Raw genomic sequence first — 12,500 nt, 5'->3', positions numbered from 1 at the left:
TAAACAAACCAAGCAAACCTCTTACTTAGTTACTGGTGGTAATAATAATGATAACGTTGGGAAAAACTCTCTATCACGAGAGTATATACAATGTTCTAAGAGGTCCACAATAATAAAAATTTTGAAAGTTATTGTATAATTTAGAAACACTTTATAGAAGCTTTCGAACCCTTCTCTGGGTTCATCTTCAGTCCAGATGAACCCAGGGAAGGGTTCCAAAGCTTTTTATAGTGTTTATAAATTATACACGAACTTTTAACATTTTTATTATAATGGATCCCTTAGAACAATGACGAAGTTAATAAGAAGGTTAATAAACGAGAACAGTATGGATTTACAGGCACTTTTATATATCAGGGGTTTTATGAAAGGCTGTTGTGTAGCAAAGTCAAGGCTAATGAAAAATAATGTATGCTGGATATATGTTCAAAGCAGGAAGCTTATGACAGAACCGAAACAGGAGCACTGTGTAGTGAGGAGGGTGTAGAGCGCTGATGTTAGTTTGTTAAGAGCTATTAGGAATTTTAACGGCGAAGGGGGAGCTTGCATAATAACTTGTAGATGGGAAAGTAATTTATCAAGGAATGTTACAACGAGTAAGGTTATAATGGAAAAAGGATGTGAGCATGACAGTGATGTATATCACTTTGGTAGACGGCAGAATGAAAGATGGTTTGAATTCTACAGGATACGAAGAATGAAACATTACCAGGAGCTTAGCCAAGTGGGAGAGAAATGCGTCTTTAGAGGCGAAAGCTATGATGTACGTAGGAAATGCTAAGCAAAAAGTTTTATCCTCTATGTAACTGAAGTAAGATATCGAAAATCAATGTCAGAAAAAGTGGAAACTCATGGAATGAAATGAAGCAACGCAGTATATTTAATATGTAACGGGGTAGAACCTGATGATGAAGCTTCTACAAAGATGCATGAAACAACGGACGTTATACTGGTCTTTTCATTGCAAGGCCAACATTGCCTCTGTCGATCGATGGAGGATGAATATGTCTGTGACTGCACACTCGTTTATTCCCTGGAACCGTCACCGCCTCTCTTGGAGAAAGACTTAGCAGTGAAAATAAAATAATAATGAAAAAAATACGGGACCATCTCCACCACAGCAGCAGCAGCAGCATCAAGAATCCTCATATAACACCTCTTCCATTATACCTATTCACCATCCTTTAATTAAACTTGCAAGATTCATGCAATGGGCCATTCCACACGTCCGACCAACGGATGAAATGGGTGTGAGGAAGAACGGGATATACCTTTGTGCATGAATTACGGGCAAAGGACTCAGAGAACAATAGCGGAAGTTGCAGGTAATAAAACCTCATTGTTCCTCGCAGTAATGCCCGGGACCTGCATGTAGCCAGGATGTCCCCGCCATCGCGCGCTAATTAACTGCATTTTGCGAAAGAAATTTCGACGGCACATGATGAAGTTTGCGAGGGACTTTATCAAGCAACGGAAAATAAACCTTAAATAAATTTGTTAATAAATGATGGCTGTAAAATAATGATTTTGATTTGTTAGTTCTTACTGGCGTCGCAACGACGATATAAAATAATGAAATTACCGAAAAGAAGAAAAAAAGTTATGAAACAATGAAATTACCCAAAATAAAAAGTTAGAAAATAATGAAATTACCGAAAACTTATTAAAAACAATGAAATTACCGAAAAAAGTTATACAATAATGAAATTACTGCTAAGTATAAAATGATAAAAAATAATGAAATCACCGAAATGGAAGTTATAAAATAATGAAATTATTTACGAAAAGTTATAAAATAATATTAACTACAAGAAATTATAAAATAACGAAATTACCAAAAGGATGTTATAAAATAATGAATTTACCAAGAACAAAATAGTTGTTCATTAATGAATTTACCGAAAAGAAAAATAATTGACAAAATAATGATTCTACAGCCAAGAACATTCCCGTTGAAATACGCCCCCATACATTGGCAAATGTAAACGAAAGTGGACAAACAGTTAATTGACGATTCAACTCAAGTATTCGAAATTTGCATCTAATGATTATATACAATATTGTTCTTATTCTATCAATTAAAAATCCATTCCAAAATCTTTGATGAAGTGAGTTTAATTAAATAAATAATCTATAAAATACATGTAGTGGAAATACATCGGCAAACATTCGTTGCAGAGACCTGTATACCGGCACATACTTGAGTTCTTCAAATGTTGCCCTATCGAAGAGTGGAGAGAAAGTGAATGCTGAATACTTTTCCCAGAGTTCCAGTAATGAGAGAGAGAGAGAGAGAGAGAGAGAGAGAGAGAGAGAGAGAGAGAGAGAGAGAGTGAGGTTGAAAAGAGAGAGAGAGAGGAGAGGTGAAACCATTTCCCAGAGTTTCCAGTAATAGAGAGTGAGTGAGAGAGAGTTGATAGAGAGAGAGAGAGAGAGAGAGGAGAGATAGAGGTTAAACACATTTCCCCAGAGTTCCTTCAGTAAGTTGTGAGAGAGTAGATGAGAGAGAGGTTTAAACACATTTCCCCTCAGAGTTTCCAGTAATGGAGAGAGATAGTATAGAAGAAGAGAGAGAGAGAGAGAGAGAGAGAGAGAGAGAGAGAGAGAGATCACCTCGTAAAATAACAAAACGACGACCAATTCAATTAGTGAACAGCGATCATCAATGTATTTACATGTCAAAGCAACACCCCACCAGAGAGGGATCGCAGTTCACAGAGGATTTCAATTTTCGGAAACTCAAGTCCGGGAAGAGAGACGCATCGTAATACGCCATCCGGTGTTGCCGCTTCTGCTCCGGTTTCAAATTCGGCCGTGAAATTCCAGCTCAGATCAGCAAATCCTTAACAGAGGCGTTTCAGTGACACCATCAGATAATGTGGTTTCTCTGCTCAGTTGGACGAGTCGAACATGAGTCACTAGATAATGTCTAGAGCAGCTGTCATTTTTATCATTTAACAATAGCGTAGTTACCATTATAACATCAATCATGTAAATGAAATGTAATTAATCAATGTTACTGATATTCTGTTATAATTATAATCATTATAATCAACAGCACAAATACATGTACAAGCATTATCACTTTTCCCAAGATAACATAGGAACAAGGTAAAGCAATAAATGACAGTATTTTAGCTGATGAAAGCCCAAACCACATATGACACTTCCAGATTCTTTTTCTTATTAATATAATAACGACATGGCAACTGCTTGTCGCTTCTCTCTCGGAATCTATGTATTTCACTGAATAAAAAATATTGCAGAACATTATAGCTAAAAAAAAAAAAAAAAAAAAAAAAAAAAAATGCAAAATTGATCACGGCTATTATTTCTTCACGATATGAATGAAGTCACAAAACTATTGCACACACGCACGCACACCCACACACACATTAACACACTATTATAAAAGCATACAAGCGCAAGCACACATTAGACAAAACCAGTGTTTAACCTCTCCGGGAATAGTACTGATCGACAAATATGGTTTTCAACTTTACAAAATTTAAAACAAAACTCATGCGACTTCTATACGATCACGTTGGTTTAAATCTATTTTCCTAAACATTTTTCCCGCAAAAAAAAAAGTATAAAAAAACTTAATCAAATCAATTTTATACTGCGATTTCAAGTGATTGAACGTCAACTGAACTGAAATGGGAAAAATTATATTTTAATAGAAGGGCGCTTTAAAATGTATGCAACGCTAAAAAGCGTTCCAATTACCACATAAAAAAAATTTTGCTTGAAGATTAAATAACTGATTAACAATTACCCGTCATTGCAAAAGTGGCTTTAGAAATGAAAGCAATCATACTTGGAAAAACCAAATGAGGCGTGCATGGCAATATCGCAAAACCCTCTGCTGAAATGTCACATGTCGGTGAAAGTTGCACAAAAGCAAAAAGATCAAGCATTGCGAGATTAATTGGTTGCAGGAGTTTTATACGCAGGCAATTCTAGTATAAAATCCACCGAACTAGATATATTCCTTTCAGCAATTTAAAGAGAAAATCTAGTGTTTTTACATTCAACACTGCTGCCACTATTCTCGTAAAAGATTTTGATTTCACGACGAATTAAAAAGAACAATAACAAAATCTGCAAATAATTTAGTTACAAACTAAAATGATTTGACAATGTAACATTCTGGTGAATGGCAACCTCCTGGGAATAATAAGCACATTTTAATGCCATGACTAACACAAATTCGGTAGATAATGAAAGGGTTGATGGGGGGAGGGGTATAAAGCATTGGAAAGATGGAGTTAAAAAAAAAAGCATGGTAAACGAAGAGCCATAATATTTTGGAAAGTCAGGGTGAGCGGAAGATAACATGAAATGATGCAAAACGTGTACTAAGGGGTTCGACACGACAGTGGGAGCATCCAGGGCCATCGTGCCTTTAATAGACAAAAAAATACTTCAGAATCTTGTTCGAGCGACTAGGTTTGGTAACACCGGGATTCGTCAGAATTTGAAAGGACGCTTATAATAAATGCCCAGTAGCAATTAGCTACTTGTACCTGCCAGTAGATTAGTACCACTCAACTCATCCGGCTTCGGTCAGTAGCTGAATGGGTAACCATCAACGAATGCTGAAAACCGCTGGACACATGCCTAAAGAGGTCGTTTATGTAATTAGGAAACCAAAACCAAAAACATGCAAAATCAGAGGAACCTGTGTCCGCCGCAATGAAGATAAAAATGATGAGGTATTTTTAATCTGATAGTTTTATAATCTTGCAGTCCGTTTGAAGCTCCTCTCTCCTGCCCCTCGAAGTAGGCCAAATTAAAACAAGACTAATGATAGAGAGAGAGAGAGAGAGAGAGAGAGAGAGAGAGAGAGAAACTAATTTCGGTGATATTCCCTTCACTCATCAGAAAAGTGTTTGATCTCGTCTTAATATTCTCGTAATCAATATTTCCCGTCCGGAAAATCCCTTCTTGAGAAATTGTGGTTTATGTTGGCTTTCCGGCTTCTTAGAAGTAGTAAACTCTCTCTCTCTCTCTCTCTCTCTCTCTCTCTCTCTCTCTCTCTCTCTCTCTCTCTCTCTCTCTCTCTCTCTCTCTTTGTAAGCATACTGACAGAGATTGAGAGACAACTTCTTAATGAATTCTGGGAATGAGGAAACCTGTGTATCCAACTTTTTATTAAGTAATTCTGTGAATTCAACCGTACTACTGTTTAACTTCAACAAACTCAACACAATAAATGAGGGTACAGTGGTCTAACTTTTATATTAAATAAAGAAAGCGAGACAGATAAGAGTTATAAAGATTAATATAATACCAACTGTCATAGCGTTTCCTAACTCAATTTCACTGTATTTAACAAAGGAAAAAACACATACAAGTCCAGGTATGCAAAACAATTATACATTGCATATTAGGGGATATGAACTCTATTCATTTTCTCCTGAGAGAGAGAGAGAGAGAGAGAGAGAGAGAGAGAGAGAGAGAGAGAGAGAGAGAGAGAGAGAGAGCTCGGCTATTGACGTCGTCTCATATTAAAAATTATTTTCGAAATTCTCTGGGGGTCGGAAGCCGCCGTCTGAAAATCCATAAAATGTATTTGTCAGCTGTCACCGTAGCAGACCGCCACTCCATTATTGGTTGTGATTACGGAGAAGCGAGCGATACAAACGCAGGCACACATACACATTTATGGAAAATGCACCTATGTTTTATATGTATATATACATATATGTAAGTATATATATACAAATATATATATATATAAGTTAAAAATACAGGAAATGTAGGATAGGATATTTATGATTTATTTATCAGAATGAAAATGTAAAAAAAATACATAATGTGCATGTATGTTAAACAGTACAGAAAATTATTTCTAATAACATATAGCGTATTACTTTTAATTTTCGTTGGTGAAACAATGCTCTATTTGACCGTAGATTTTAGAGCGTGCATTGAGTAAGGTGGAGGTTGGATCATGCCTTGTTTCCTTAAAAGGGATTGCTACTGCTAAAAAAAAGTAAGAAGTAATGAGGTTGGTAGCCCACCCATTTTACCCTGGAACTGGCGACGACCCACGAGAGTCAATCACCTAACCATTACATAATTCAGTGCACAGGTCAAGGGAGGTATTGCGTCTGTGTGTCAGAGAGAGAGAGAGAGAGAGAGAGAGAGAGAGAGAGAGAGAGAGAGAGAGAGAGAACTTTCTTCGAGATACTGTTATAATAACCGAGAAAAATGCGTCACTTCAAAATCAGTCCAACATGGGAAAATTCTTGCTCAAGTGAGACATTCGCGAAGAGAAATAACGAAAACTGATCGCTAATAAGGGCTAAAATAATTTCCTCCTTCGCTAAAGTATAATAGAGCATTTATGTGTGTGTGTGTGTGTGTGTGTGTGTGTGTGTATGGTGTTTTTACGTTGCATGGAACCAGTGGTTATTCAGCAACGGGACCAACAGCTTTACGTGACTTCCGAACCACGACGAGAGTGAACTTCTATCTCCAAAAATACACATCTTTCACACCTCAATGAAATGCCCGAGAATCGAACTCGCGGCTACCGAGGAGGTACGACAACACCATACTAATCACGCCACTGAGGCGCTCTGTGTGTGTGTGTGTGTGTGTGTTTGTGTGTGTTATTGCGCACTGGAAATATCAACGAAAATGAAAAACAAAACAGTTATCACTTTTGGGCACTAACAGGAAGTCACACTGAAACCAACATCATGACCGATTTTGACGACAATGACCACAGACAACTTGCATGTGATGTTAAATCTGTAACTGAATTTAAAGAACCTTCAAAAATACTTTCTTTCCTATATCAAGAGAGGACGTGTTGCTGACAAGACATTAGCCCCTCGGGTGGATACAAGTCAACAGCAGCCATATACACTTTTATCAAGACACTTTTTCTCCCCTGTCAAAAACACGAGAGAGAGAGAGAGAGAGAGAGAGAGAGAGAGAGAGAGAGAGAGAGAGAGAGAGAGAGAGAGAGAGAGAGAGAGAGAGAGAGAGTTTTCTTCCCGGCGAAACACGAGACGGTAAATTGATACTTTACATCTCAAACAGGAGAAATGAAGGAGGAGAAAAAGAGATCATCAAATCTAAAGGAAATCTCGTTCCATATGATGAAACCAAAACATTCCTTAACAAAACAGAGAGAGAGAGAGAGAGAGAGAGAGATTTTCTCGGCAAAACAAGACAGTAAATTGATACTTTACATCTCAAAACACGAGAAATGAAGATCGTGATGAGTGATCATCAAGGTGAAACCAAACATTCCTCCTCCGAGAGCAAATAATAGGAGAGAGAGAGAGTGAATCTTGCTTCCTCCTTGGTGTTTTCGTCTCCCATCTCCAAGGATTCTGTCACGTTCGAAGCATTCATCAGCATCTGGCCAGAGCTCCGCCCCCACCCCCTCCCCTACTTGGATTCCGGCTCGGCCGTCGAGTGTTGTGCAGTTATTCAGATCTGCTGTGCAAAGAAAGAATCATGTTTCGCATCAAAGAGTTGGGTCGAAATTGGGACAAGACCTGTCTGCCTCATAACCCTTCCACTTTCTACCGAACAAAAACACACACACATGCTGTATGTCAGTATTCACGTTCGTATGTACATGTTTACTTTTCTTCGTATTATTAACTCATTAATTGGCTGACTCATTGTGAAAAACTGTCCTCCATATTTAGATAGATTCGATATCCGAAGGTCGGTTAAATTGTTTGTTTGTTTGTTTGTTTTTACGTTACATGGAACCAGTGGTTATATAGCAACGGGACCAACAGCTTCACGCGACTTCCGAACCACGTCGAGAGTGAACTTTTATCACCAGAAATACACATCTCGCACACCTCAATAGAATGCCCGAGAATCGAACTCGTGGCCATCGAGGTGGCATGCCAACACCATACCGACCACGCCACTGAGGCGCGTGCAGGTCGGTTAAATAACTGTATACTGTAACCAAGGTTAATATATGGTATATGGACCTTGACTGTAACCTCACCTCTGTGTGTGTGTGTGTGTGTGTGTGTGTGTGTGTGTGTGTGTGTGTGTGGGGGGGGGGGGGGTGTGTGGGGGGGGGGGGGGGGGTGTCTGACCGTCATACACGAAAAACTTATCGGCTTCCACAACGTGTGACACGTTCCAATAATAATTTAAGTATTTAGCATTTAATTTTCCACATTATCCTGTGACCTTATATATCAATAAATTAACATCCGCAGCCTGTAAACATGTTTTCCCGCCTTGTCAGTTAGTTCATAACTTGCTGCATGATTTACCATTCTCCCACGTCGCTGTGAAGATGCTCCATTAAAAAAAAAAAAAAAAAAAGCTTTCAGGCAAATGAAAAATATTTAAAAACGAAATCCAATCTTTCGCTGTCATGTACACGACAACATAAATTGTAAAAAATAATATTCACCAGAAAAGATCAGGGACTAATCATGGTCATTCATTACACAACAAAAGAGAACAAAGAGAATGTTTTGCCATTTGCTGCCCTCCTACTGATTATCATCAATGACAGCCAGTTAAACAATTGAAAGACGTCACTCAAAGATCATTATCTGTTATCCATCTAATCATATCACCATACAGATACACACACATACATACATACATACACGCACACACAATATATATATATATATATATATATATATATATATATATATATATATTAGAGAGAGAGAGAGAGAGAGAAGAGAGAGAGAGATGAGAGAGAGAGAGAGAGAGAGAGAGATAAGAATGCGATATATATATATATAATGTATGATAATATATATATATATATATATATATATAATATATACATATATATATATATATAGATATCATATAGTATATATGATGAAATATATACATATATATATATATATATATATATATCTATATATATATATATAGATATATATATCATATTATATAGATTATAATATATATATATATATCTATATATATATTATATATATATAAATATAAATATGTATAGTATATATATATATATACTATATATTTATATTCATATATATTATATATATACATATACATATATAATCCCAGGATGATAAGCTAGTGATACAGAGTATATATAGGTGACAAGTGCCAAAGAGAATAAGAGAGAGAGAGGAGGACCTAGAAAACGCTGAGCAAACATCTTTAAAAAGCCGTTAGATACAAAGGTCCTCACTCACATCCAGGGATCGGCCGAGCGGGTGCAGGATTGTAGTGAACGTCGCGGCGCTGAGCTTCATGTGTGCATGTATAACGTGACTATTGTTGAAGGAGATATCTTAGCAGGGGGTAATCCACGCTTTAGGCGTTAAAGTATGAATTTGACAAAGAGCTTTTACTGCCTTTTTCTGTAGAGGCCCCATCTGTCAGGGGAGTAAATGTAGTGCTATACATACATACATGCATACATTTATATATAAATAATGTATATATATATATATATATATATATATATATATATATATGTGTGTGTGTGTGTGTGTGTGTGTGTGTGTGTGTGATGGACGTAAACAACACAGTATATCAAGTCGGAACTGCGATAAACTTCCGACTCACATCAGGATCAAACCCAGGTCTTTATATTAAAAGGCAAGTACGCTACCAACTGAACCACACACACACACGGTCGTATGGACGTCCATACTCAGTACAAACACAAACCAAGCGCCTCAGTGGCGTGGTCGGTATGGTGTTGGCGTACCATCTCGGAGGCCGCGAGTTCGATTCTCGGGCATTCCATTGAGGGGTTGGAGATGTGTATTTCTGGTGATAGAAGTTCACTCTCGACGTGGTTCGAAAGTCAAGTCAAGCCGTTGGTCCCACTGCTGAATAACCACTGGTTCCATGCTACGTAAAAACACCATACTAACAAACAAACACTAGCCTCCCTGAATACGCGAGAACGAAAACAGGAGAACAAATTCGAGGACAGAAAACAGGAGTAGTATCGACATTCTGGACGTTGTTTCATTGCATGAGCCGAAAACCGATATCCAGCCAAGCATACAAAAGCATACCCGAAATGGTGGTAAATGGGGGGAAAGAGAAAGAGCCGCTTTCGAACGGAAAAAAAACACTCACGAAAGAAAAGGACGCGGCAGTAAACAGCTGTGATTTGGTATCTTTATATTAGTCTTAAAAAAACTGTCCTTTCAACTAGGATCACGTTGTAACCTAAAAGACTGCCAATGATACATTTCCTCAGAGCGGTTATCTAGTTACTTCGTGAAAGATCAGGTAAAAGGCCAACTAACAGAATATTTTACTTAGCATAGAGATATACAAACGCTTCGCATTCACATACCCAGAGGAAAAAGCAGGCGCTCTGCGATAAGGGAATATTTATCCATGTCATGAAAGACTACGGAGAGGTAAAACTGCCATTCAAAGTAAGAGAAAAATAAAATATATACAAGCAGTTGTTCAAAAACCGTTCCTTGGAGAGAGAGAGAGAGAGAGAGGAGAGAGAGAGAGAGAGAGAGAGAGAGAGAGAGAGAGAGAGAGAGTGAAAAACCTTCAGATGAAACAAGCAACAAGAGGATTGGAAAATCCTTGCAGACTCAAGCGACACCCACTAAGGTACGAATTATAAAGATGCGCTTATTGATAACATGTTGCCTAAAAGAGAGAGAGAGAGAGAGAGAGAGAGAGAGAGAGAGAGAGAGAGAGAGAGAGAGAGAGAGAGAGAGAGAGAGAGAGAGAGATCCTTTGATGGAAACGTAAGGACAACAGCAGCAAGAGAACAGACTAACAAAACAGGAAGACTAACCAATGCACGGGAGTAGAGAAAGACAATTTCAGTAATTAGAAATTTAAAGGATACGATCACACCAGAAATCTTGCAAGAAGCTATAGAGGCTAGTCTCCGTGGCAAACGAAGACTTTAATTCAGAAATCTTTCCTTCTTCAATATTACGGAATTGACGGGTGGGTTACCATTTGGAAACATTCAATTTGTTTCACTTGAAGGAGTTAAGTTCTAAATATTCTCCGTACAAAACACACACACACACACACACACACGCACGAACACACATCATATGAGTCCTAGTCATAGTCTATTAAAGTAAAGGCCGGGTTCGATTTCTGACCCAGGAGAGCTGAATTTGGGCACTATGCGTTAAAGCTCATTGTGCCATTGTCTATCTTGGCATTGAATCACGTAACATAGAACAGTAAAAGGATAAATGACGTAATTAACTGGCAGTTAAACGCCTTCGTGGGTCGCAAACACGGGAAAAAAAAAATAATTAATATGCTCGCAGGGTTCCATAGCGAACAAGTTAAGAGAGCACCCCAGAAAGGAAAATGCCTTTCACGAGCCTTCCCCTTTACAGGAAAGAAAAATGACAGCTGAAGGGGAAAAAAAAAAACACCCCATACAGACAGAGATAAGTGAAAAATGCCACGGCGGTTTCCTTTTCCTAGGGCATACTATACCTGGAAATATTTTCCTACATAACCCGTCATCCATCGAAGGCTTGGTAGGGATCAAGGTCACACTGTCACACTGAAAGATGCCTCTGCGTATTTCGGCATTACAGCAGCCCAGGAAGGGCCCCAGAAATGTGTTCAAATGTCGCAGAGAGAGAGAGAGAGAGAGAGAGAGAGAGAGAGAGAGAGAGAGAGAGAGAGAGAGAGGAACATTTTCGTTTTAAGTAGCCTATGATTTTTATCGGTACCTCATCGAACATCTTGCTACGTACTTAAATAAAATTACAAAAATAATTTTGATCTTCAGCAATTTCACACGACACACACACACACACACACACACACACACACACACACACATATATATATATATAATAGGTATACATATATAGTATATATATATATATATATATGGTATATATTATATATATAATATATAAATATAGATATATATTAATATTATATATATATATAATATATACACACACACACACATACATACATGAATAGTTTAATAAAGGCTTAAAAAAACCTTATTGACAACCATTCCCGGGATAACATCCGGTTGAATTGTAACTATGGAAACAGCTTAAGATTCTGCAACATGGAAAGACTTGACGAGTTTGTGAGGGAAATGAACACGATTAGTATGGAAAAGCCAGAAAATCATTGCCCACTTATTTCGCGTTCAAAAAGAAGTTAAATATATGAATGTATAAAAAATATATATATATGAGCTAGTGAAATTAATCAAAACAAATATGAACGTAAAATGTCAAGTAAATAACTTAGTAAAGGCTCTTACTAATCTCTCACTACGCAAACGGTGAACTCACACGAAATGTGTGAACGATTCCTTGGGGAAAAATGATCTTGTTTTGATTTCCGGTATGTTCAGCTTGGATAAAAATCATTGAAGGCCAATTAACACCCGTGCGTGCGTGGTACGTGTATGTGCGATTTCCAGTTCGTGTGCGAAAGCGTTTGGCTGTGGGGAGAGGGGGAGGGAGAAATGGGAAGGGGAGGGGAGGCTGCAACCGTAACGAGAAGTCAGTTGC

The 12,500-nt window shown here is 37.8% G+C and overlaps 1 protein-coding gene across 7 annotated transcripts in view; it reads right to left on the bottom strand.

Moving 5' to 3' along the window:
• The window catches only part of LOC135206150 (homer protein homolog 2-like), a 408,669-nt gene that overhangs the window by 119,412 nt on the left and 276,757 nt on the right, over window positions 1–12,500 (bottom strand). The gene's annotated exons all lie outside the window — the stretch shown is intronic.

The sequence above is a fragment of the Macrobrachium nipponense genome, chromosome 29 (assembly GCF_015104395.2).
Source record: "Macrobrachium nipponense isolate FS-2020 chromosome 29, ASM1510439v2, whole genome shotgun sequence".
NCBI lineage: Eukaryota > Metazoa > Arthropoda > Malacostraca > Decapoda > Palaemonidae > Macrobrachium > Macrobrachium nipponense.
The sequence above is the reverse complement of the archived record's forward strand: the minus strand, read 5'-3'. Positions and strand labels throughout refer to the sequence as shown.